The sequence below is a fragment of the Symphalangus syndactylus genome, chromosome X, assembly GCF_028878055.3.
Source record: "Symphalangus syndactylus isolate Jambi chromosome X, NHGRI_mSymSyn1-v2.1_pri, whole genome shotgun sequence".
NCBI classification, from domain to species: Eukaryota; Metazoa; Chordata; class Mammalia; order Primates; family Hylobatidae; genus Symphalangus; species Symphalangus syndactylus.
Genome location: NC_072447.2, coordinates 93,401,340 through 93,425,956, shown reverse-complemented (window position 1 = coordinate 93,425,956; position 24,617 = coordinate 93,401,340). Strand labels below are relative to the sequence as shown.

At 35.8% G+C, this 24,617-nt stretch overlaps 1 non-coding gene across 1 annotated transcript; it reads right to left on the bottom strand.

The window, feature by feature from the left end:
- Positions 1-322: 322 nt before the first annotated feature.
- LOC129476620 (small nucleolar RNA ACA64) lies at positions 323-449 on the bottom strand. The gene has a single exon (XR_008655043.1). It is a non-coding gene; the product is annotated as a small nucleolar RNA ACA64 (small nucleolar RNA).
- Positions 450-24,617: the final 24,168 nt, after the last annotated feature.

Genomic DNA, 24,617 nt, shown 5'->3' with positions numbered 1-24,617 from the left:
ACTGTATTGTATCTTTATTAGTGGTGCTCATTTTTATTGCTTTGTTAAGGTAAATTAAGAGAAGATCCCCCAATGTTCAAATTGAATCGGAAATATTAATATAAAGTCATTATTAGTGTTTGAATTTGAATTGCACAAAAAGCTTTATTTGAAAGATGGGGACAACCAAGTGGCTTATCTCTAAGGTCCTAGAGGCATGGGCATCAGGCTCAGGGCAACTGGGTGTCCTGTGGACAGGAGACACAGTTAGGGATCCCAAGCCAGAAGTCAGACCACACAATCTGCTGCATCGGAGCAGGGCATCTGGGCCAGGGGCCACAGTGCCTGTCAGAGTCTGGGTTTTACCCATGACATTGAGACAGTGGGTGGTGAGCTAAGGCTACTGGTGGCTCTAGGTGCTGAATTTCATTCACAGCCACAACCAAAGCCAAGGGTTATTTACAACCAACACTGGACAGTGTTTAAATACACTGAAAGATCTAACAAAAATCAAGTGATGATGGTCCACTAGCAGTGAGCTCAGCTAGCACCTAGCATATTTCTAAATATTATTTTTCACTCCAAAGAAGAGGGCTTGTAACAGTACATTATTCCAGAGCCTAAAACATCTTATGATGGCAGTAGCCAAGAAAGTACTCAAAGACTAAAAGTGTCAAGTCAAAATGACCAAGAAACTGTCTTAAAAGGACTCCAAATTTGAAAAAAGAAAGCATCAGAAAGAATAGTTATCATTTTTGCCTTTAAAATACTAAATAAAGATTCATAATTTTGTAATGATAGTCAATGACGCAGAGAGATAATTTTGCCACTATTGAAGGTAACTATTAGGTATCAATTTATTACTCTGAAATCAAGAAAGGGAAAATGCGTTTACTCTGCCAAAGTTCTTCACCGGGTGATGAAGGAACACTCTTCTTCACAGAAGAGCTAATTATTAAAGAACAAAAAAAAAAATAGAGTTAGAAAATCACCGTTTTGCAATGTTCAGTGAAATAACTCATATAATAATCATCAATAGATGCTACAATGATTAGTAAAATATTTGGGGAGAATGGGATATTCACATAATCCCAAAGTGTCAACTCTCAGATTATTTGCTAATTGTCAATAAAAATTATAGCTTAACAGTGGAGACAACTGGCAGTCATTACCTTAACAAGGGAATGAAAATGAGCATCACTAATAAAGATACAATAGTGTTGTGTGGCTGTGTTGTTATATGATGAAATGCTGAGTATACCACATCATGTATAAATTACTCTCACCAAAACTGTTTAACTTAAATCTAACAAAGTATTTCATCTCAATTTTCAGGAAATCCTGGGGATAAACAAATTAAACAATACCACATGACCAAAAATAACTGAGCATATTGTATTAGTCTGGGCCCATTCAAAAGACAGAGACCATGCAGTAAATCTAGATTGTAAATTTAATGTAAATAATTGTTGAGCTATTAATGGAAAATCATTTTAAAGATAAAAGGAGACCTCTAAGAGATACTCTAGATTTGAAGGAGAGTACCCAAAACAGGACATCCCTGGAAGTGGGGATATCCTTCTCAGGCCTGGCATTGAGACCTTGTTGGGGAAGCTGTAGTTGTAGGTTTCTGCTAGTGGAGAAGGAAGAAGCTGGTCTACAGTGAATAGGAAAGAAGGAAATGACTCCACAGGTGAAGAGGAATGGGGGTTAGTGGGCTAGCTCACAGAGGGAGTTGAGCCATTGCTGAGAGTCTAAGGCCTAGAGTGTGCAATGTCTTCAGAGAAAGGGCGGTGAAAAAGTGGTCATCAGGCCTGAGGCAGGGCTACTATGAAGTTGCTGAGGAGCTGTACACACTGGGCATGTGGATGGGGCAGGGAACTACCAGATGTTTTCAAATATGTCTTCACATCTCTGAACAACCATGCAGCAGGAGTAATAAAAACAAACAACCAAAATGCAGCACACTTGAAAAGAGAGAAGCCACCTTCCTCCTGTCATATCCCTCCAGCATCCTCTGACAATGCTGAAAATCAGGTTCATTGCAAAAGAAAATGCTATCTAGTCCATTATCTCAGAGCAGATACTAAAGTTGAATTTGGATTTGAAAGTCAATAAACTGGTAACTGGCACATACACGAATCCAGAATGAGGAACATACTATAACTGGCCTGGCCTTTTCAATGTGTCACAGTCATAGTAATAACAAAAAGCAAGATGAGAGGGCTATTCTAACTTGAAAATAGAATAAAATGACATGACAAATTCATATATGAACTTACATTGGATTCTGATTTAAAAAGTAGAATTACAGAAGACAGTTGGGGAAATTTCAGTAATACCACTGCATTAAATAATATCATGAAATTGCTGATTTCTTTATGTGTGATAATGGTGTTGTATGTAGTTAGGAAAAATGTCCTTGCTAAATTATTTAGAATTGAAGTGTCATGACTATTGTAATTTAGTTTTAAATGACTCAGCAAAATATAAATGTGGCATGTGTTTGCTGTATAAGTTGATAGATAAAGTGAACATTGCAAAGTCTTAGCAATTATGGAAACTAGGTGGTAAACACCTATTGTTTCTTGTACAATTTTTTTTCAAATTTTGATGTGTTTGAAAATTTTAAAAATATAATGTTGGAAAAATAAAAGACAACATAGTATTTCTAAACGAAGTAGTGTTTGCAACTGACATTTTTGCAGAGAGCTGGCCCCTCACAATATCTCCCTCACCCCTTTCTCTAGGAACAATTCTCAAATATACAATGCTAGGGCCCAACCAAAGCTGGGAATGTGGAATTTTGCATTAACAAGTACAGAGAACGTGGATCACTCCACTTAGTCATATTATTCACAGAGCCCCCTGTCTCCCAAACAAGTTCAAGACTTCCTGCTGCTGGTCTCCAGAGCTTCCCCGATTCCTACCTCTCAAAAAGTCTTGGTTGGTTACCTTTACCTTGGATTCTCCCAAGCATTTTGAAATGTCCCCCAAAATGCTTTAATGAAATTCTCTTTTACATTTGCTAGACTAAGTAAAGTTCATTTTTATTACTTGATGCCATAAAAAAATACAGTAATATGGAACAGTTTAGTAGAATAAAGCCAAGGTTTTCCACCTAGTAAAACATAGATACATATCATGGCTGGAGAACATATTTGTGGTTTTTATAGAAAAAAATAATGATTTACTAATTTATAAATTTATGTCTGTTTCTTTTTTCTCTTAGGCCTTAAAACTTGAGTTTTCCTGCAACGTTCAGTCCTTAGTGCTTATCAATAAAACGTAACATTTGCAAACAAAGCACAGGTCTCTTTTTTTTTTTTTTTTTAATTTTATTTTTTTTATTTATTTATTTTTTTTATTATACTTTAGGGTTTTAGGGTACATGTGCACAATGTGCAGGTTTGTTACATATGTATCCATGTGCCATGTTGATTTCCTGCACCCATTAACTCGTCATTTAGCATTAGGTATATCTCCTAATGCTGTCCCTCCCCCCCCCCCCCACCCCACAACAGTCCCCGGAGCGTGACGTTCCCCTTCCTGTGTCCATGAGTTCTCATTGTTCAATTCCCACCTATGAGTGAGAACATGCGGTGTTTGGTTTTTTGTCCTTGTGATAGTTTACTGAGAATGATGTTTTCCAGTTTCATCCATGTCCCTACAAAGGACACGAACTCATCATTTTTTATGGCTGCATAGTATTCCATGGTGTATATGTGCCACATTTTCTTAATCCAGTCTATCGTTGTTGGACATTTGGGTTGGTTCCAACTCTTTGCTATTGTGAATAGTGCCGCAATAAACATACGTGTGCATGTGTCTTTATAGCAGCATGATTTATAGTCCTTTGGGTATATACCCAGTAATGGGATGGCTGGGTCAAATGGTATTTCTAGTTCTAGATCCCTGAGGAATCGCCACACTCACTTCCACAATGGTTGAACTAGTTTACAGTCCCACCAACAGTGTAAAAATGTTCCTATTTCTCCACATCCTCTCCAGCACCTGTTGTTTCCTGATTTTTTAATGATGGCCACTCTAACTGGTGTGAGATGGTATCTCACTGTGGTTTTGATTTGCATTTCTCTGATGGCCAGTGATGAGGAGCATTTCTTCATGTGTTTTTTGGCTGCATAAATGTCTTCTTTTGAGAAGTGTCTGTTCATGTCCTCTGCCCACTTTTTGATGGAGTTGTTTGTTTTTTTCTTGTAAATTTGTTTGAGTTCATTGTAGATTCTGGATATTAGCCCTTTGTCAGATGAGTAGGTTGCAAAAATTTTCTCCCATTGTGTAGGTTGCCTGTTCACTTTGATGATAGTTTCTTTTGCTGTGCAGAAGCTCTTTAGTTTAATGAGATCCCATTTGTCGATTTTGGCTTTTGTTGCCATTGCTTTTGGTGTTTTAGACATGAAGTCCTTGCCCACGCCTATGTCCTGAATGGTATTGCCTAGGTTTTCTTGTAGGATTTTAATGGTTTTAAGTCTAACATATAAGTCTTTAATCCATCTTGAATTAATTTTTGTATAAGGTGTAAGGAAGGGATCCAGTTTCAGCTTTCTACATATGGCTAGCCAGTTTTCCCAGCACCATTTATTAAATAGGGAATCCTTTCCCCATTTCTTGTTTTTGTCAGGTTTGTCAAAGATCAGATAGTTGTAGCTATGCGGCATCATTTCTGAGGGCTCTGTTCTGTTCCATTGATCTATGTCTCTGTTGTGGTACCAGTACCATGCTGTTTTGGTTACTGTAGCCTTGTAGTATAGTTTAAAGTCAGGTAGCGTGATGCCTACAGCTTTGTTCTTTTGGCTTAGGATTGACTTGGCGATGCGGGCTCTTTTTTGGTTCCATATGAACTTTAAAGTAGTTTTTTCCAATTCTGTGAAGAAAGTCACTGGTAGCTTGATGGGGATGGCATTGAATCTATAAATTATCTTGGGCAGTATGGCCATTTTCACGATATTGATTCTTCCAACCCATGAGCATGGAATGTTCTTCCATTTGTTTGTATCCTCTTTTATTTCATTGAGCAGTGGTTTGTAGTTCTCCTTGAAGAGGTCCTTCACATACCTTGTAAGTTGGATTCCTAGGTATTTTATTCTCTTTGAAGCAATTGTGAATGGGAGTTCACTCATGATTTGGCTCTCTGTTTGTCTGTTATTGGTGTACAAGAATGCTTGTGATTTTTGTACATTAATTTTGTATCCTGAGACTTTGCTGAAGTTGCTAATCAGCTTAAGGAGATTTTGGGCTGAGACAATGGGGTTTTCTAGATATACAATCATGTCATCTGCAAACAGGGACAATTTGACTTCCTCTTTTCCTAATTGAATACCCTTTATTTCCTTCTCCTGCCTGATTGCTCTGGCCAGAACTTCCAGCACTATGTTGAATAGGAGCGGTGAGAGAGGGCATCCCTGTCTTGTGCCAGTTTTCAGAGGGAATGCTTCCAGTTTTTGCCCATTCAGTATGATATTGGCTGTGGGTTTGTTGTAGATAGCTCTTATTATTTTGAGATACGTCCCATCAATACCTAATTTATTGAGAGTTTTTAGCATGAAGGGTTGTTGAATTTTGTCAAAGGCCTTTTCTGCATCTATTGAGATAATCATGTGGTTTTTGTCTTTGGTTCTGTTTATATGCTGGATTACATTTATTGATTTGCGTGTGTTGAACCAGCCTTGCATCCCAGGGATGAAGCCCACTTGATCATGGTGGATAAGCTTTTTGATGTGCTGCTGGATTCGGTTTGCCAGTATTTTATTGAGGATTTTTGCATCAATGTTCATCAAGGATATTGGTCTGAAATTCTCTTTTTTGGTTATGTCTCTGCCAGGTTTTGGTATCAGGACGATGCTGGCTTCGTAAAATGTGTTAGGGAGGATTCCCTCTTTTTCTATCGATTGGAATAGTTTCAGAAGGAATGGTACCAGTTCCTCCTTGTACCTCTGGTAGAATTCAGCTGTGAATCCATCAGGTCCTGGACTCTTTTTGGTTGGTAAGCTATTGATTATTGCCACAATTTCAGAACCTGTTATTGGTCTATTCAGAGATTCAACTTCTTCCTGGTTTAGTCTTGGGAGGGTGTATTTGTCGAGGAATTTATCCATTTCTTCTAGATTTTCTAGTTTATTTGCACAGAGGTGTTTATAGTATTCTCTGATGGTAGATTGTATTTCTGTGGGATCGGTGGTGATATCCCCTTTTTCGTTTTTTATTGCATCTATTTGATTCTTCTCTCTTTTCTTCTTTATTAGTCTTGCTAGCGGTCCATCAATTTTGTTGATCTTTTCAAAAAACCAGCTCCTGGATTCATTAATTTTTTGAAGGGTTTTTTGTGTCTCTATTTCCTTCAGTTCTTCTCTGATCTTAGTTATTTCTTGCCTTCTGCTAGCTTTTGAATGTGTTTGCTCTTGCTTTTCTAGTTCTTTTAATTGTGATGTTAGGGTGTCAATTTTGGATCTTTCCTGCTTTCTCTTGTGGGCATTTAGTGCTATAAATTTCCCTCTACACACTGCTTTGAACGTGTCCCAGAGATTCTGGTATGTTGTGTCTTTGTTCTCGTTGGTTTCAAAGAACATCTTTATTTCTGCCTTCATTTCATTATGTACCCAATAGTCATTCAGGAGCAGGTTGTTCAGTTTCCATGTAGTTGAGCGGTTTTGACTGAGTTTCTTAATCCTGAGTTCTAGTTTGATTGCTCTTTTAAGCCTTAAGGATATAACTCTTCATATACACAAAACATTTAATCCTTCATATAAAATGTAAAAAAGTCTGATTTGTGCACTTGCTAATTATTTTTCTGCTACAAATATCAGCTTCAGTTTAATCTTTAGCTATAATATATGTCTCTACTTACATTTTGATGTCCTCCCATCTGTGTGTATAGGTGTGACTGAAAAGACTAATGTCAGAAAAATAATCTTTTTCACACACTGTATATACAAAGACAGTCATTGGGAATCATGTCTGCAGTTATTGAAAAAGCCTGCTTTCCCTTTTCCTTTATGTCTGAAATTCTTGCTTGGTCTGAAATCCTCATTAACAAAAATATATCCCGTTCTTTAAAGTCACACTCCAGATATAGTTCAGTGGTTCATTTATTTCACAGATGCTTACAGTGGCACTTTGTTGCTCAAAATATATGTATATATTTTTACAGAAGGTTGGTGGGGTTAAAAAAAAAAGTTGGAGACAAAGAGACCTGGTTTCAAACCTCAGTTGTGTTACTTACTGTGTGACCTTGGAAAATTCACACCTGTTCTGCCTTTGCTGTTTCCTTATGTATACAACAGGAAAAGCAACGCATTCTTCTCAGGGTTGCAGGGTTGCCATGAAGTTTAATAGAATGTATGTAAAGCACCTGACCCAGAGATTATATGCATGTTGCTATACATATATGACTCCGTGTAGCAGTATCTGTTGACTTGTTTTACAACTCCAACACGCCCAAGGGTTATACATAGTAATAATGCTCCAAAACAGCAGTGATCTGCATTTGAATTGGATATACTATCTTCCCTAGACAGGTTTATCATGATCATGAAGATTGCACAGTTTGAAAAAATCCTCCCTACTTCTGATATTTTTCCTCCCTTCTTTACTCTGAACAACTTTGGAAGACACTGACAATAATAATAGCTAACACACACACGGTATCGCCAATGTGTAGGAACCTCTTCTAAGTATATTACATAACTTATTTAATTCTCTCAATAACTCTTTGAGGTAGGTGGACTTTGATTATTTTCATTTTACATAAAAGGAATGTAAGACTCGGAGAAGTAACTACTGTATAGACAAAGCTTGTAAAAGACAGAACCAAAATTTAAATCCAGGCATGGATTCAGAATCCATGCTGTAAGTTGCTTTATTAAACCAAATGAAATTTGCATAGACTGAATAATATAATGTGACATTATAGGCTGTTTCTGTTCCTTATGTATTTACTAATAACTGAGTTATAAGCCTCTGAAAATACAGGTTAATAATAGAAGTCTGTTCTCAATTATAACACCAGCTTGAGTTTAGAGCAGAGTACTGTAATAATATTGAAACTCATTACTTTTCCAATTCTTTTTTTCCCTATTTATGTTTAGGGAGCCATAAGTAGAAAATAACAATCACACTCCCCCATCCTCTGAATTATAACCAGATTGTTTTATTGCTCATAACATCAGCATTAACAAGCTTCCCTTGGACTTTTTAGCCTTATGTTAATACTTTCATAGGGAAGACTTAAGATAAGATAATAGAAAAATAGGCACAAACTTGAGCAACTATCTTCTTCTGGCAACAGGCACTGTTAGGCTAACCTCAACACCTGAAACAGGGTACCAGTTGAAAGGTCTTTGCCCCTGAGCTTAGAAGGAGGTGGGAATAGTGTGCTCTCCTTAGACTCTCGTACCAGAATTTGTCTCCAATGCTTTATGGTAAAGAAACCAGCAAACGTAAAATTGTTCCCTCGGGGGTGTAGAGAGATTTTTTGAACCCGATTAGGTGGGGAGCTGTGGGACACAGATTGTTCATCATTTTTCAAAAGGACATTTCACTTACAGCCTAAGAAGTGTTAATGAAGCATTCACACTTTTACCAAGTGAAAAAGCAATAGAAAAACAGCTCTTTCAATCTCTCTTCAGAAATGCTCCGCAGTAGCACAGACTGCTCCCATGCAATCTTCACACAGAAGTAGCATTAAAAGATGAAAGAAAAAGTGGACTCTCAAAATAGAAAATATATATACATATATATATATATATATATATAAAGAAAAACACCCACATACCCACACATTCCCCCTCCACACACACACACACACACACACACACACACGTTTTATTTCTTCCTAATCTTGCTTCTGGTGCGTTAATGAATACATCATGAAAGCAGAATTTCTGGAAGATATCTCCTTAAGAAAGGCATTTTCCAGCATCTTTGCATGAAATGAATCTATACCACAAAGAAAACAATTAGAGATCAGGCATTCACTTCTCTGTAAACTGTTGTTGATGGAACTGTGTGAATGAACAACAAAACCTGTTTTATCAGGCAACTTTCAATAGCTCATATCACCAGTATCAAAGACTTTATATCGCAGCATATGCTCCCTTTTTGCATTTATTAGAGGTATTTATGCTGTCTATAAATTATTCATACAAACTGTTGCAATTTACTAAGAGGCAGGAGAGATAGGACAAGCAAGCTGTCAAATATTATATTGTCTTGAAAGAGGCCATTTTAAGTAATCATCCTTAGGCATTTTTTGAAATAAGATATTTAGGACTTATTCAAGACGTGAGACAAAGCCTCTTACAAATTGTGAAGCTTATTCTTATTGTTGTCTACTCCTCTGTTTAATCTTTTCATACTCCTTTAGTGGAAAGATTTTCAGGACCTTTATTTTTGGTACTACATGCATATTAAGAAGGCAGAACAAGAAAATGTAGGGTATCTTCTACCTTGCAAGAAAACATACAGGCTCATGTATCTGAATAGCTTCCAGATTTTCTGCTTAATATTTGTTATCTGCCCAAAATGACACAGATGGGGCAGAGTGTCAGACAAATATTCCATAGTTTAAGGAGTGTGGCCCTATATACAGGTATATATACGTACACGCCTATCTCTGCAGGGGCTGCCTTCTTACAGATTAAAATGTTATGGATATTGCACAACCCAAATAATCTAATTGACCATCACTTCCTCATTACTCTCCTGTCAGCAAGGACGATTTATTGATGTTGTTTTTTCTGAAAAGATAAGCAAAGCTCACTCTTCAGGGAAAAAGAGAGTTGGGAAATATGGAGGCAAGAGTTGACAATTATGCTGTCACATCATCTTAATACCATTTTGTTTTATGTATTCTACAGTGAGCCTATTGTCTAGACCACAATAAACAAGTATTTTTAAATGATGCATTGGTTTCGAGTTACACAGATTTGATGAAAGCCTCATGGATAAAACTATCTGCATCACTTAAAATTTCTCTCTTGGGTGATTGCTGTTCAAGTATATAATGGAATCAATGTGATATGGGTCGGATCAGCTCTCAGGCACTTTAGTGGAATTCTTCATACTTGCATTTGATGTACTTTCAAGAAGGTTCATTTTAATCCTATGTATATGTAGTTGAAGTGGAAAATGCACAGATCTTCATTTTATAGTTTATAATGGACACACATTTTCCCCACAACCCTCGGATGCAAGAAATGTCCCACCTCTACACATTTTCGTAAATCAGATTCTATCTTCTTCTATGCTCCAACTTGTTAGAGCACAAAGACGACCAATACCAGTGATGATTTCGACTCTCCCCCTAAGCTAGAGTCTTACAGTGACAAGAAAATTTCTATAAGGTTCCTGTGACTTTCATTCCACTTTGATGGCCACTGAAATGCTCATTGTTTACGTCATTTTGGTCCATTTTGAAAGACCGTTTGCTTACCCTCCCTCCATGTTTCTGTGGGAAATGGGAAGCTTTGTCAAGTCTCCTAGGTGATGTTATCTGTGAGGAACTTGTCACAGATAACCCAAAATACAGATCCCTACCCTAGTTTCAACTAAAATATTCCCTCACTATTCACTGCCTCAGGGCAAACCAATTAAACTCCCTTGACTTTCAACAGTAACCTCTCTTCCTTCATCCTGGGTTAGCCTCCACCCTAGAATCAAACGCTGGATCTTCTTGATACTTTAAACTTCTGTTTTGGGCGCTAAAGAACATACACTATTAAGCACCTCATGAAGTAACCACACAAGATTTAAACTTGCCTACTTTCACAGGACAGAAGAAACAAAAAGTCTCTCTCATTCTTTGAAGTCGCCTGAAGCAAAAAGAACAAAATGAAAAAAAAAAAAAAAAATCAACAAATAATCCTGACCTAAATATTTGGTGAGTGTGCAGTCAGTGATTAATGAAGCCAAGTCTGTAGGTTCTATCTTTGGCTGGGCTAATTAGCATTACTGTATTTTAGACACAAATTGTACCTAAAACTGTAAATATTTTGCAAATCTGTGCATCTAGTCACAAGGATTACTGAAGGTAGATGTTTCAGCACAAATGTCTAACTCGTGAGAAGCATGACGTAAAGTTATATGCATCTTTGTATTTTAAGTACCACTTAGCATACAGTATGTGTTTCATAGACATTTGTTCAATTGAACTAAGCTGAACTGAATTAAAATTGATCATCATTAAATGACAGTAGGCCGAGCAACAGTCACTTTTAGTCCCTTTACCTAATGTAGATAATATTACAGAGTTAGAAGTACAGTTTAACAGCTAAATAAGAAGCTGGTAGCAAGACCGGCATACAAATATTAAAAAAATATTCTGGATTGGCAAAACTTTTCTAAAACAAACAAGAGCTATCTTAAGTTATTTCACTCCCGGAAAAATTCATTTTAAAGATAAATGAGCATTTTCATGTTTGGAAGTTGTTGACTTCAACCATGATGCTTGAAACATGAGGCTTGAATGAAAAGGGTTCATGTTTTGATTGAGAAGTAGAAATAGAGGTGGGCATGCACTTAATTGGAGAGGGCACCTACTAACCCAGTAGGATTTTAAAAATTATACTCATCTTCATGACCTCAACATTATTAGAATGCCTTTAACAAGGATCAAATATTTCATTCCACAGTCAGAGCCACTGACTTAATTTCTAATGCCCTGGGAAAGGGAGTAGAGTAATAATTTCACACTATTTGTCTTAGTCTGATTGGGCTGCCACAACAAAATACCATAGACTGTGTACTTTAAACAACAGAATTTTATTTTCTCACAGTTCTGGAGACTGGAAGTCCAAGGCCAGGGTGCCAGAATGGTCAGCTTCTTGTGAGGACTCTTTTTCTAGCTCATAGAATGTTATCTTCTTACTAAATTCTCACAGGACGGGAGGAAAGAATCCTCTGGTGTTTCTTCTTATAAGGTCACCAATCCCATCATGAGGGCCCCACCTCCTAAAGGCCCCATCTCCAAATATCACCACATTGCCAGTTACAACTTCAACATATAAATTTTGGAGGAACAAAAACACTCAGTCTATGATACCCTTTTCTGAAAACAGCCTTTGATATTATGCTATAGAAAAAGCAAACCAAGGACCTTTGGCTGGGAAAAGAGAGGTACACCATAGCAAAAGAGAAAATGATCAGAAAATAAGATTAATGGAACAAAAACAAAGCCAATCTACTTCAAAATTGTGTGGTCAACCCAAATATTTAAAAAATGTGGCCGGGCGTGGTGGTTCACCCCTGTAATCCCAGCACTTTGGGAGGCTCAGGTGGGCGGATTACCCGAGGTCAGGAGTTCCAGACCAGCCTGACCAATGTGGAGAAACCCCATCTCTACTAAAAATACAAAATTAGCCGGGCGTGGTGGTGCATGCCTGTAATCCCAGCTACTTGGGAGGCTGAAGCAGGAGAATCCCTTGAACCCAGGAGGCAGAGGTTGTGGTGAGCCTAGATTGTGCCATTGCACTCCACCCTGGGCAACAAGAGTGAAACTCCATCTCAAAAAAAAAAAAAAAAAAAGCTAATTTTGTCAGGATTATTGTTCCAAAATATTATACAAGTATTAATATATACCTCAAGCTTTCTGTCTTACTATATAATCTAACCATATTCCATTTAAAAAGTTCAATATGACATATTCCAAAATGGTACAGAATATTGACATAATTTCCACAGTATTCCAAAATAGTCAGTTGTCTCTCAGAAGTTATTTTGATTGCAATATTGTCTTGTTTTAGACTTTTTACATGGATGTTTTCCACCCATCCCTTGCCATGCCAGAATTTTGTCCTGTTCATGTTTGTATCATGCATAGATAGTGTAATATTTGGCAAACACTAGGTATTTTAAAAATAATTGTAGGGATGAAAAATAAAAACCTAAATGTCTGTTGTTACTGTTAAAATCCTAAATTTTTTGCAACAGGATAACAATTTTGGTTTTCTGTTTTTGCATAGCAAAATACCATTGGTTACTTACTTTTCTAATCTTTTTTGCTATATCTTAATTCAAAATTGTCTATCAAAATTATTTCAAAGTAAAGAGATAGTGAGGTGTTATTTTAAAGATAGAATAAAATCGATAAATTTAACCCCTGCTGCCGTATCGTTGGTAATAAGTGAATGATACAGTAATATTTAAATGAGTAGTTTATCAAACAGAATTCGAATTGAGAGAAGTGATTTTTTTTCCATTCATCACAACTATATATTGCTCCAAGGTGACATAGTATTATTCAAAGAAAGTATAACACTTGGAAAAAGCATTATGGATTCAGCTTTGGAAACAATCCAGAAATATTTTTAAGTGCCATAATTTTCATTAAGCTTTACTTATGTATGCCACATGTATTAGTAGATTTTTTTTTAAAGGAGCTTATTCCCAGCTGTGTTTTCTTCACAGAGCCCATATTTCAGCTTTTCTTTTAAATCTGCTTTTAAAATTGAGAGAAACCTTCATAATTTCTCCAACTTCCAATTCTGAATCAAATCATTACTGGGTATTTATGTTGAAAACTTAATTATTAATCTTATATCAAAAATCACACAAAAGGGACAGGTGTTTGAAGAAATGATTTGTTTTATTATATGCCTTTATTCTGAGTAAAATTTTCTTTCTTGCAATATTGCCACAAAACAAATCTATTTAAGTTTGCTGTCAACACATGAAAATAAAATTTATTTGTATATAACTAATACTCCTTGGTGACTTTCAATGCCATTGTTATTTTTTTTGTCCCATTGTGGAAGTTATTTAATGAAGCAAATTTAGAACTGTATGATGTAATGATGAACCTTGAAGTTACTTTCTTCACAAGTTATGAATGGGAGGGTGTATTGAGAACTATTCAGCTACTCTCTAGCTTTCCAATGATACAACTTAGCAAATTTTATAGCTACTCTCTAACTTTCTCAGGTCTCTGCTAAAATAGAATGTTCTCTGATGTTTACCAATATGCAGTTATTCTACTTCCATAAATACATAGTGTGTGAAAAACACCAACATTTTCTTTGACTTATCTATGAAGGTCTTCTTCCCTATTTATGGTTAGTTGTGTTGTGTCAACCATGCATTATAGACTCTAACCAAGAGAAGTGTAGCCAAATTGAATCCAGGGTGATCTGATGTAGCCACACACACATTTTAAACATTTGCACAATTAATCTGTTTTTTAAATAATAAAAATATATTTGGAAATATTTGTAAGAAAGGACATCTTACATATTGAAAGCAAGGCTTTGGAAACCTTACCCATGTTATTTTCAATATAATTTTCTGCCTTTATTATGGAGCCATCATCTTTATAGGCATCAATATCATTATTGGAAAGACAGGAAAGCTTTCAAAGACAGTCATCTTATTGTCCTATTAAGACATTACCCTCTAATATATTTCAAATTTAAATAAAATATTGTGAATGTTCTGATTCTTTTGGCCTTAATTTGTTTATTCCTCCTTTCTATTTACTTGTTCTCCTCAACTCTGTTATTGAAACAAGTGCAACACTGATGTTTTCTTTCTTTCATACTCTTGTTCTTTCATGTCCCACAAATATGACCATTATGAGCACTTATTATTGTTTAGGAAAACAGCATATCTGCTATACCTGTGAAGCTTTTCAAAGCCTGCCTTTTCATGGCTTCTGATATATAGTAGCATTCCAGTTAATGATACGATGAACATGTATTTGAGAGTGGGATATTTTTTAAAATACACAGATTTCAATAAAACATGCTTGCTTTTTTATGTAAAAGTTATATAACTTTAAGATAAGTATAACATTTGAAAATCAGAATGTTAAATAGGCAGTATTCATGAATATACAGCTCTTAATTTTATCATATTACATATTTGAAAACAAACAAGAATATTTTTGTTGATGTACTTTTCATTTATATAAATTCATTGAAGTTTTAGAAAATGATCCCAAACTTAAGGTGCAGCAAAGTCTAGTCAGCAAAGTTCACAAGGTTTAAATAGAAAAGGATTTTTAAATGAAAATGATATTACCTTGTTTTGTGATGAATGACAGTGCTACTAATGAAACAGTGAATAAGAATTCTGACTCTCTGTGTGCCAGTACTACTAACATTTCATTAAAAATCACATTAAAGCATAGTAAAAAGTGTGAAGTATTTAAACCACGTAAATAATGGCATTTTTATAACCATGGAATATCAGAGCTAGGAAGGAATTTAGAGGTAAAGAAGTCTAAACGAGTGCATTGCCAAGGTCACCAAGCTGATGTGTTTAAATCAGAGCCAAAATAGAATAGTGGCAATGAGGAGAAAAAAGAAATTACATATAGTCCCTATTTCCATCCAGGCCTGGTAATGGATCTTTGTATAAATACTCTCACGTAATCCTTCTGACAGCCTGGTGAGCTAAGTAGTATTATTATCTCTATTATTATACCACTGAGGTAGCTAAGATTTTGTTAGTAACTTTTCCATTGTTGACACAGTAAATTTTCTCCAACCAAGGCAGTCTGACTCCAAAGCCCTTGCTTTTTCCACTATGCCATTCTGCCTCTAGTATTTTTTTCCTGACTTACAGTCTAATGTTCTTTTCTTATATTATTTTGCTGATGTTGTTGTTGTTTTATGAGAAACAAGACCAGCTAAAAGTGTAAAAATATTGGAAACCATGCCTTATCATGGCATTCCTATAATATCTATTATAAGATACCTACACTCCTTCATGTGAAATTTCAGGCATATATAGCAATTACATGAAGATGAGAAATGTTAAAACCTTATAAAAGAACGATAATAATATACACAACCACTGGGGCATTCTTACTTTCCACAGGTGTTGAGTTTAAGATTAAGAAATAATTAATAAATAATCCAGTGGAAATAATATTGAATCTTGGGTTAGGAAGGAAAGGAAGAATTGTGCTTCTTGCACAATGATCACCTTGAGTACGGACTCCTATAAAGTTTTACTCCCGTTATTCTTCTCTGAATCTTTGAATTAGAAAATTTTAAAAGTGAGGAAGTTAGACTGTGTCAGGGATTTCCTCAAATCCACGTAAGGAATGCCGAGGAAATGAGAAAGACCACAGACCTGGCTGGGCCCCAGGTTCTCCGCCTCCTCTGAAGCTGCAGCAGCTCCACTTTCTTTGGTTGTCCACGTAGGATTTCCGGTTAATATTTGATTTGATGTAAATATATTTCCACCAAAAACAATAAAAATGAAACCTATTGATTATTTTAAAGTCTCCTACAGTTTCATATCGTACCTGTGGTTTCATCAGATTTATAATAAAAACTGTTTAAATCTGACAGAAAACAAAAATCTGTTTAAGTGAGAACACCTAGCCTATGTTTTCTTTTTCCTCCTACCGATAAATTTTCCCGAAAACACAGCAATACTTTTTCAACTAGTATAACATTTTTTATTTAGCAAATAATTATCAAAGTTTCTGTTGTCTGTCAGAGTGGGTGTAAAGCAGGAAGGGTGAAAAGGAAACTAGAAAACATATGCAATTATTTTTGAAATAGTAAGAATGCAAAAAAAAAAAAAAGGCTCCTTGAAGACTAGCTGAGAGTCAGAACATTTAATTAAATGGGTCCAAACGTGTAAGAATGTGCTTCAGACTAACAGGAGAAAGTGTGGTTGTGTGATTTCTCTTGCAATAATGCTTTATCTTTCATTTATTTTTAACCACAAATGTTGGCACGACTCCATTTTTATTAGAAGAATCATACTGCCATCTAGTGATAACCTTGATGATGTTTTTTTTGCGTTGAAATAAGATGGTTATTTAAACCTGGGAACTCAGGTTTAAATTGAGTTAATAAATTTTAGAAATAAATTGAAGAAAATTCTCAAAAGCAATATAAAAGTTTCAAAGCATTTGTGTCAGAGAAATTGTAAAACCTTTAACTGTCATTGTGTATCAAACAACATCAGCTATATTTTCAATTCCTTTTCTTTTTAGTTACCTAGAATATTGAAAACCGATTTGTACCCTGGTAATCCGTAGTTAATAACTGATTTTGATGACCTTGAAGATAAATGTCACTATCAGTTGGTTCATCCTCAGTGTGTTGGAAAGAACTTACAGGAACAACCAGTGAGTCTATCTAGAAAAGCTTGTTTGATGTCATTGAGAAAGCTTCCCAGGGACCTTTTGTTTCCATATGTAGCTCAAAGACACAGACTTTCAGAAACCATCTTTCTTAATTTCCTTGAGAAGAAACTTAAAGCAGGGATAATATGAGAATAGGTCACCACTCTTATAATTTTCACATGTTTTGGTTACCCTTAGGACTCCAGTGTACTTCTATCTTGGTAAGTATTAACACTGCACTAATCACACAATTTGTTATTTTTGTTTTAATAAATGGTAGAATTACACTAGAACATAATATAAAGTACACCAGGACCCAATCATAACCTCCAAAACATAATCCCAAAACGTAAACATGATTATGCCTGTGAAACCTTTCTCTTCTCCTTCTTTATTCTTTCTCTGGTATCTTATTTATTTCTATGACTTCAACTGTAATATTTATAAAGAAGACTCTCGAATCGTGTTACATGATCATTTGGGGATATTTGTTTAATCCTCATTGCCTAGTAAGATTTTGAAAGTATAAGTTCTAGACTATGAGTTTTTCTATAATCCATAGTGCCATGCATTCAGGATCATCTTGATAATGCTTGTGGAATGATATAGGAAAGGAAGCAATAATTCTTCAGATATCACTGTGCATGTGAGGGAGTGGAAAGTGCCAATGTACAAGTAGGATTACTTCACTAATCTCAGTGCATCAATTCATATAAAACTGAGATCAATTTTAACATTTAACATTTGTGGTTAGTTAAAATTATCAGAAATGTGTTGCATAGCTTTTCTCTACGAAGACTTGAAATATTTAAGGGTTCAATATCTTCAGATCACAGAATAAACACAAAACATATCAAAACTATGACACAAAGGAACACACGGTATCAAAGGCACTAGTTTGACAATGGACAAACCATTGCTAGTAAGTTTTTTTTGAGACGGAGTCTCGCTCTGTCACCCAGGCTGGAGTGCAATGGCGTGATCTCAGCTTGCTGCAACTTCTGCCTCCCAGGTTCAAGCGATTCTCCTGCCTCAGCCTCCTGAGTAGCTGGGATTATAGGCACGCACCACCGCGCCCAGCTAATTTTTGTATTTTTAGTAGAGACAGAGTTTCACCATGTTGGTCAGGCTGGTCTCGAACTCTTGACCTCGTGATCCGCCAGCCTCCGCCTCCCAAAGTGTTGGGATTACAGGCGTGAGCCACAGCACCCAGCCCATTCCTAGTAATGTCACCAATATCTAGGCATTGAGTAAACATAGCAATCCCTTTGCCCCAAATTTGTTATTTTCCAGCCTGGAAACATTTAATTACTTTAAAATGACTTTGCTGAATGAATTGTTGAATGCAGCAGTAAATCTGTAACAACTAAGAGCAGAATACATGCTTGTTACATAACCCACAGGCTGTGTCAGTGTTCTGGCTATGTTTATCAACATAGACATTCAATTAAAATGTGATACGTGTCTCTAAAAGAGCTGGAGTTTTTATTAAAATACAAAAATCTACTATGAATGTCACAGTCACTTTACATTTCTCAAAACTCTTATGGTGATTACAAGGTATGTTTTTATTTGCCGCTTTGTATGAATGAAATACTACTCTGGCAAATGTTTTATCTTCAATCAGATATGGCTCACAAATAGAAGGTAAGAGACTCATTGGCCATGTTAGCTAACATTCTAATCTATAGCAATCAATTGTAATAAGTAAAATTAATCGTTCAGTTCAGATGCCATAATTTCTCTGATAGAAATGGTCTCAAGTCCTCTCCTGGGGAGAAAGTGAAAAAGACAGACAGCAAACCAATAAAATTCCACAGCCAATCACTTTCAAGAGTCAGGTTTAAGTTCCACATTTTGTATCCATTAATGAAGAGATGAAGTGAACATCACAAGGAGAACTGAAATTTGTGTTTTTACAGGCTTCAACGAAGTTAGTATGAAATTTGTCTTCATGAGCATCCAAGAATAAGGACATGACCATTAATGAGGAACAGGAAATTTAACCATAAAGAAACCTGGACAAGAAATGTACTATCAGGTCTGAACTTTCAAACATGGTAATTGTTTGAATGAATTACTAAGAGAAATTATGACCATCTCTTCCTTGAAACATTTAAAATGCAGTATCTTTAAGAACCATGCTTAATCTTAGGTCTACTGTCTGGGACAATTTAAGAGAATGATGCTCGGAAACGAAACACACTAAGTTAAGCCTGGAGTGTCCTTTCAGACGTCTCTTTTACAATTTACAATATAGTAAAATTTCGGTTAACCAGAATGTTTGAAGAAAATAAAACCCTGAGAATTTCAATGTTATTTGGTGTGAAAACTATAAAGGAAAAATTCCTTAGAGTCCAGTGTTATAAATTTCGTATTCGTTATCTGATTCTACTCCCCAGCCACATGAATATAATAATGTTTTTCTTTGATTCAAACTTTGTAAATCTCAGCGTCATCAACATGTCCATCAATTCTTAATATCCAGATTAGGAAAATGACCAAATTAAAGAGATATAGTCGTTGAGCACAGCGAACAGAATTTTTAAATGGATTTCATGTTGCAAATAGGAAAAAGGTCAAGGATAACACAGTTGGGGCTGAACAACTGGCAGGAAAGACTTGCTACTTACTGAAATGGGGAAAAGTGGGAGAACCTCGTTAGGGTGGAAATATCAGGAGCCTGGTTTACAGTGTGTTCATTTTGAGATGGCCTATTTTCCATTCAGAGGAGAAGATGGATAGGCAGTTAGAGTTATGAGTCTGAACTCCAGATTTGTGCTATAAATCAGCGATCCCCAAACTTTTTGGCACCAGGAACCTGTTTCATGGAATACAATTTTTTTCGACGGAGGGGGTACGGGTATAATTTAGCGATGATTCAAGCGCATTACATTCGTCATTAGATTTTCATAAGGAACGCACAACTTAGATCCCTCACAAGCGCAGGTTACAATAGGGTTCGCGCTCCTACGAGGATCTAATAATGCCACCGCTGATCTGACAGGAGGCCGAGCTCAGCTTAGCTTGCTTGTCTACTGCTCACCTCCTGCTGGTGCCGCCAGTACCAGTCTGTAGCCCAAGGGATAGGCACCCCTACTGTAAATTACCAACCATCCTATGATCCCTATCTATAATACAATCTAAGTCATCATATTCCACAACACCAGGTCCAAATGAAACCACCAAAAACCTGCTCTCCACATAAATGATTTTTCCTTATGGTTTCTTGTTTACACATAAAAATGTATGCATAATGTATTGAATAATCAATGTAGAAATACCCACAGTCTGCATTATCACATGTAATAACCCAAACAAATCCTAGATCTGAGATTTATTTTTCATTTTACTTTATAGATGAGGACACTGAGATGTAGAGGGTTAGGTAGCTTTGTGAATATCACACAGGTGGTGAATTGAGTACTGGTCTACCTGCTTTTAGATCCCCAAATTTTAACCACAACATAATTCTACCTCCTTTGATGATTTCGTTTGACTCCTTTATTTGTGTTATTTTGTTTTTCCTCAGCAGCTGCAGACACACACACACACACACACACACACACACCTCTTATTAATCAGCGCATTGGAATATTACCAGCACTTTCATAGGGTCAGGTGCTTTTTTACTGACACCTGTGGCTTCTTCAATGCAATTTTTCTTTTTCCCTCTCAATGTATTCATTTTGTATTGGCATATCAGTTGAGAAAAATAGTTGTTACATAAATATTATCAATACTCTGATATCAAATCATTATAGCAGTAATGATAATTGACAGAGTGTTAGGTAGAAAAGAGACTCCAATTAATATTTTGGCATAAAGCTTGCTACAATTCTTTTGTTATTCAGATTGGTTTTTGGTGCTAGCCCTTTTGAATGCTGCATGTATGCTTTCAAGAAATAACTTAATATGTTCTTTAGCTATGTTTCTACTTAGAAGAACAATGAAAACAAAGACAAAAATATGCATTCTTGTTATTTTTCACCAATAATATGTCTACTTTAGGTTGAGCAATGAATTTTTTCCTTCAATTTCTATTTGTACTCAATGAGGACCAACTTACAAGCCCATCTATACTATATTTATTTTAATTGATTTTCTGTGTCATCTTTTTAAAGCCACAGGTATTTGAACTTTCAAAATCATATTCAAAACTTGCCTGAGTAAGATGTTATGAATGATTATCCTGTTTTACAGATGAAGAGGCTGAAATTCAGAGAAAATAGGTGGTTCTCCCCAAATTGCTATTCTTGTGGGCATTAGAGCTAAATGTGCGCTTAATGTTCTGGGTCAATTTATTTCAAACTTTAATATACGTAAGGATCACCTACAAATCTGATTAACATGCAGATTTGGATTCATCAGGTCTGAAATGGGGTCTAAAACTGTATTTCCAACATGCTCCCTATTGGCAATTATGCTGCTAGTCTGAAAGCTACATCTTGAGTAGCAAGGGGCTAAATTAAACTGCTGTTCATAGTGGAATTCAGGAGAAGCATGTAGCCTATTTGTGTATATTGGTCATTGTATTAGTCCATTCTCGCATTGTTATAAAGAAATACCTGAGACAGGGTAATTTATAAAGAAAATAGGTTTACTTGGCTCACAGTTCTGCAAGCCGTACAGAAAGCATAGTGGCTTCATCTTCTGGGGAGACCTCAGGAAGCTTCCAGTTATGGTGGAAGGCAAAGCAGGAGTGAGGTGTCTCACATAGTGGAAGCAGGAGGTAGAGAGAGAGAATGGGGAGGTGTTATACACTTTCAAACGATCAGAAGTCACAAGAAGTCACTCACTATCCTGAGGACAGTCCCAAGGGGGTAGTGCTAAACCATTCATGAGAAATCACCCTTATGAGCCAATCACCTCCCACCAGACCCCACCTCCAACATTAGGGATTACAATTCGACATGAGATTTGGGCACGGACACAGATCCAAACCATATCAATCATTTGTTCACTTACTTTCAATGGACACTTTATATGTTAGGAATTTTGTAGCTGTAAAGATAAATGAGAACTGTCTTCAAAGAACCCACAGTGGAACTGATAAGGTAAACTCCTCTACAAACAAGTACAATATAAATATAATTTATACATATATACACATAAGGTAATTTTGAAGAGCAGGCAGGATTTCTTTCTTTTTCAATCACAAAAACAACACTGGTAAAAAACTCGAAGAAAGAAAAAAATATATATAATATAATATAAATCATAAGATATCCCCCTCTCACTATCATTCTCACTCTGTAGCAGTAACTACTTTTAATAGCTCAATTTATGTCCTTCCAGACTTAGAAAAGGAGCATACAGATACAGTAATTTACAAAAAAAACAGCATCATACTCTACATACTGTTCAGGTTTTTTTTTTCATTCAATGAACATTCTACTTTAATGCATATATGTGTGTGCCTGCGTGTGTATATACATATACACATATACATATAATTTATTTTAATGGCTACATAGTTTTCCCAATGATGACATACCATAATTTGCTTAATTCTCTCCCTACTGATATACCTTTAGCTTGCCTCAAGATTTTTCTTATTACAAATAGTGCTTCAGGGAACATATTTTTTCATATGCCCTTGTACATTTTCTGTATGATAGAAACCTAGACAGTTCATTTACTTTGGATAGGTAATGCAAAGATAGCCACCAAGAAGATGATATCAATTTAGACTCTCTTTAACTGTATGTAATATTGTCCTTTGCACCACTGAATTGCTAATACTGCATAGCATTATTAATTTTTGATATTTTCAATCTGTGACATATTAAAAATATATAAACAAAAATATAAATAAGTAATAAGAACAACAGTTAAATATGTATTTAAATAAACTAGCCAAATGTTTATTTATATATTTATATGATGTTATATAATACACATGTGTGTGTAATTTTGTTTGTTTGTTTGTTTGTTTGTTTGTTTGAGACAGGGTCTTATTCTGTCACCCATGCTGAAGTGCAGTGGCCTGATCATGGCTCCCTGCAGCCTCAACCTCTTGGGCTCAAGTGATCCTCCCACCTCAGCCTCCTGAGTACTGGGACTACAAGTATGTGCCACCATGCTTGGCAAATGTGTTAATTTTTTGAAGAAATGGCATCTCACTTTTACCACCAAGCTGGTCTGAAACTCCTGAGCGCAAGTGATCTCCCCACCTCAGCCTCCCAAAGTGCTAGCATTAGAGGTATGGGCCACCGTGTGTAATCAAATATTTTTATTTCTATTTATATATTTATTATTGGCATGAGTTAAAATTAACTTTTCTATTACCAAGTTATAAACTTATTTTTCAATTTTTCTTCTACCTAGAAATATGACTTTTAACATAATTGTTTTTATACCAGCCAGATATAAATTCCATCTGGGATCTGTATCTTGTTGTATGGCAAGGACATTTACCACAAAATGGTCATATCTAGAAAGTCTCTGGAGTCAAATTACTAGGCAATAACCAAGACATACGGAAGTTTTGAGAAGATTGTCATTTCTTTTACTTTTTGTTCCCTGATTACAAGAGCCTCACTGAGAGTGGGCGGTAGTCAAAGAGGCTGATTAAATACAGACCTGGATAGGGTAGAGGGAAGAGAGGGGTTAGTGAACCTTGGGCAAGGGATAGAAGATCAGATTTAATTTCTGAGACACAAGTGCTAAGGACTATGTTAGACATAAAATAAGAATCAGTTGCCTTCCCACACTGACTTAGCCCAGATGTATGTTCAGGGCATAATTATGAACAACAATAGGTATTAGAGACTTTGCCCACAGGTTTACTCGTATATCCATTGGCTTCACAATTCTAACAAAAATATATAAAATCTCTATCTGACACTGCTTATAAATCACCCAACATTTATTTTTTTACCTCTTTTAGCTGATTAAAACCTATCACTTCAAATTTTCTTCAGGAACGGTTCATTTAAAAGGTTAGTTTTTTAAGGTCATACTTTTACTCCAAGAAAATGAGGCAGTAATGGAATGCATCATTTTCTTTCTTCACAGAGAAACTGTGCAGATGCTCCCTTTTAAGCAGGTCATAATTTTATTTGGAAAATAATTGATCTGTGAGTACAGCTAATTATTATGCTTTCATTTTATCTCATTTGAGTTCTATTTAGCCAACTGGTTTGTTTATATTGCCCTCTGTATTTCTTGTTATACCGAGAAAAAAAATCTAGTTTATGCTCTTCTTTCAGTGCTTACATGGACATAAGGATTATATAAATAGCATTGCGTTTAACATGACTGCCATTTTTGTTTCATGCAGGCCGTGTCTAAGATTCCTAGGCAAGGAAGGAATAAATTTTCCTCATGACTCAAAAGGCTTTACTTACTGAATTTCAATTATGCATTCACAAATCTCTTTTAACATCAAGGGTAGACATTGAAAACATATCCTGCGTTCTACATTTGTGGTTGTGCTTATGCAAATTTATTTATGTATATTATTTATTTTTATTGACTTTTTGTTATCTGCTTGCTGAGGCCATGAAAACTTAACACTAGTGACAGCCTATATGAG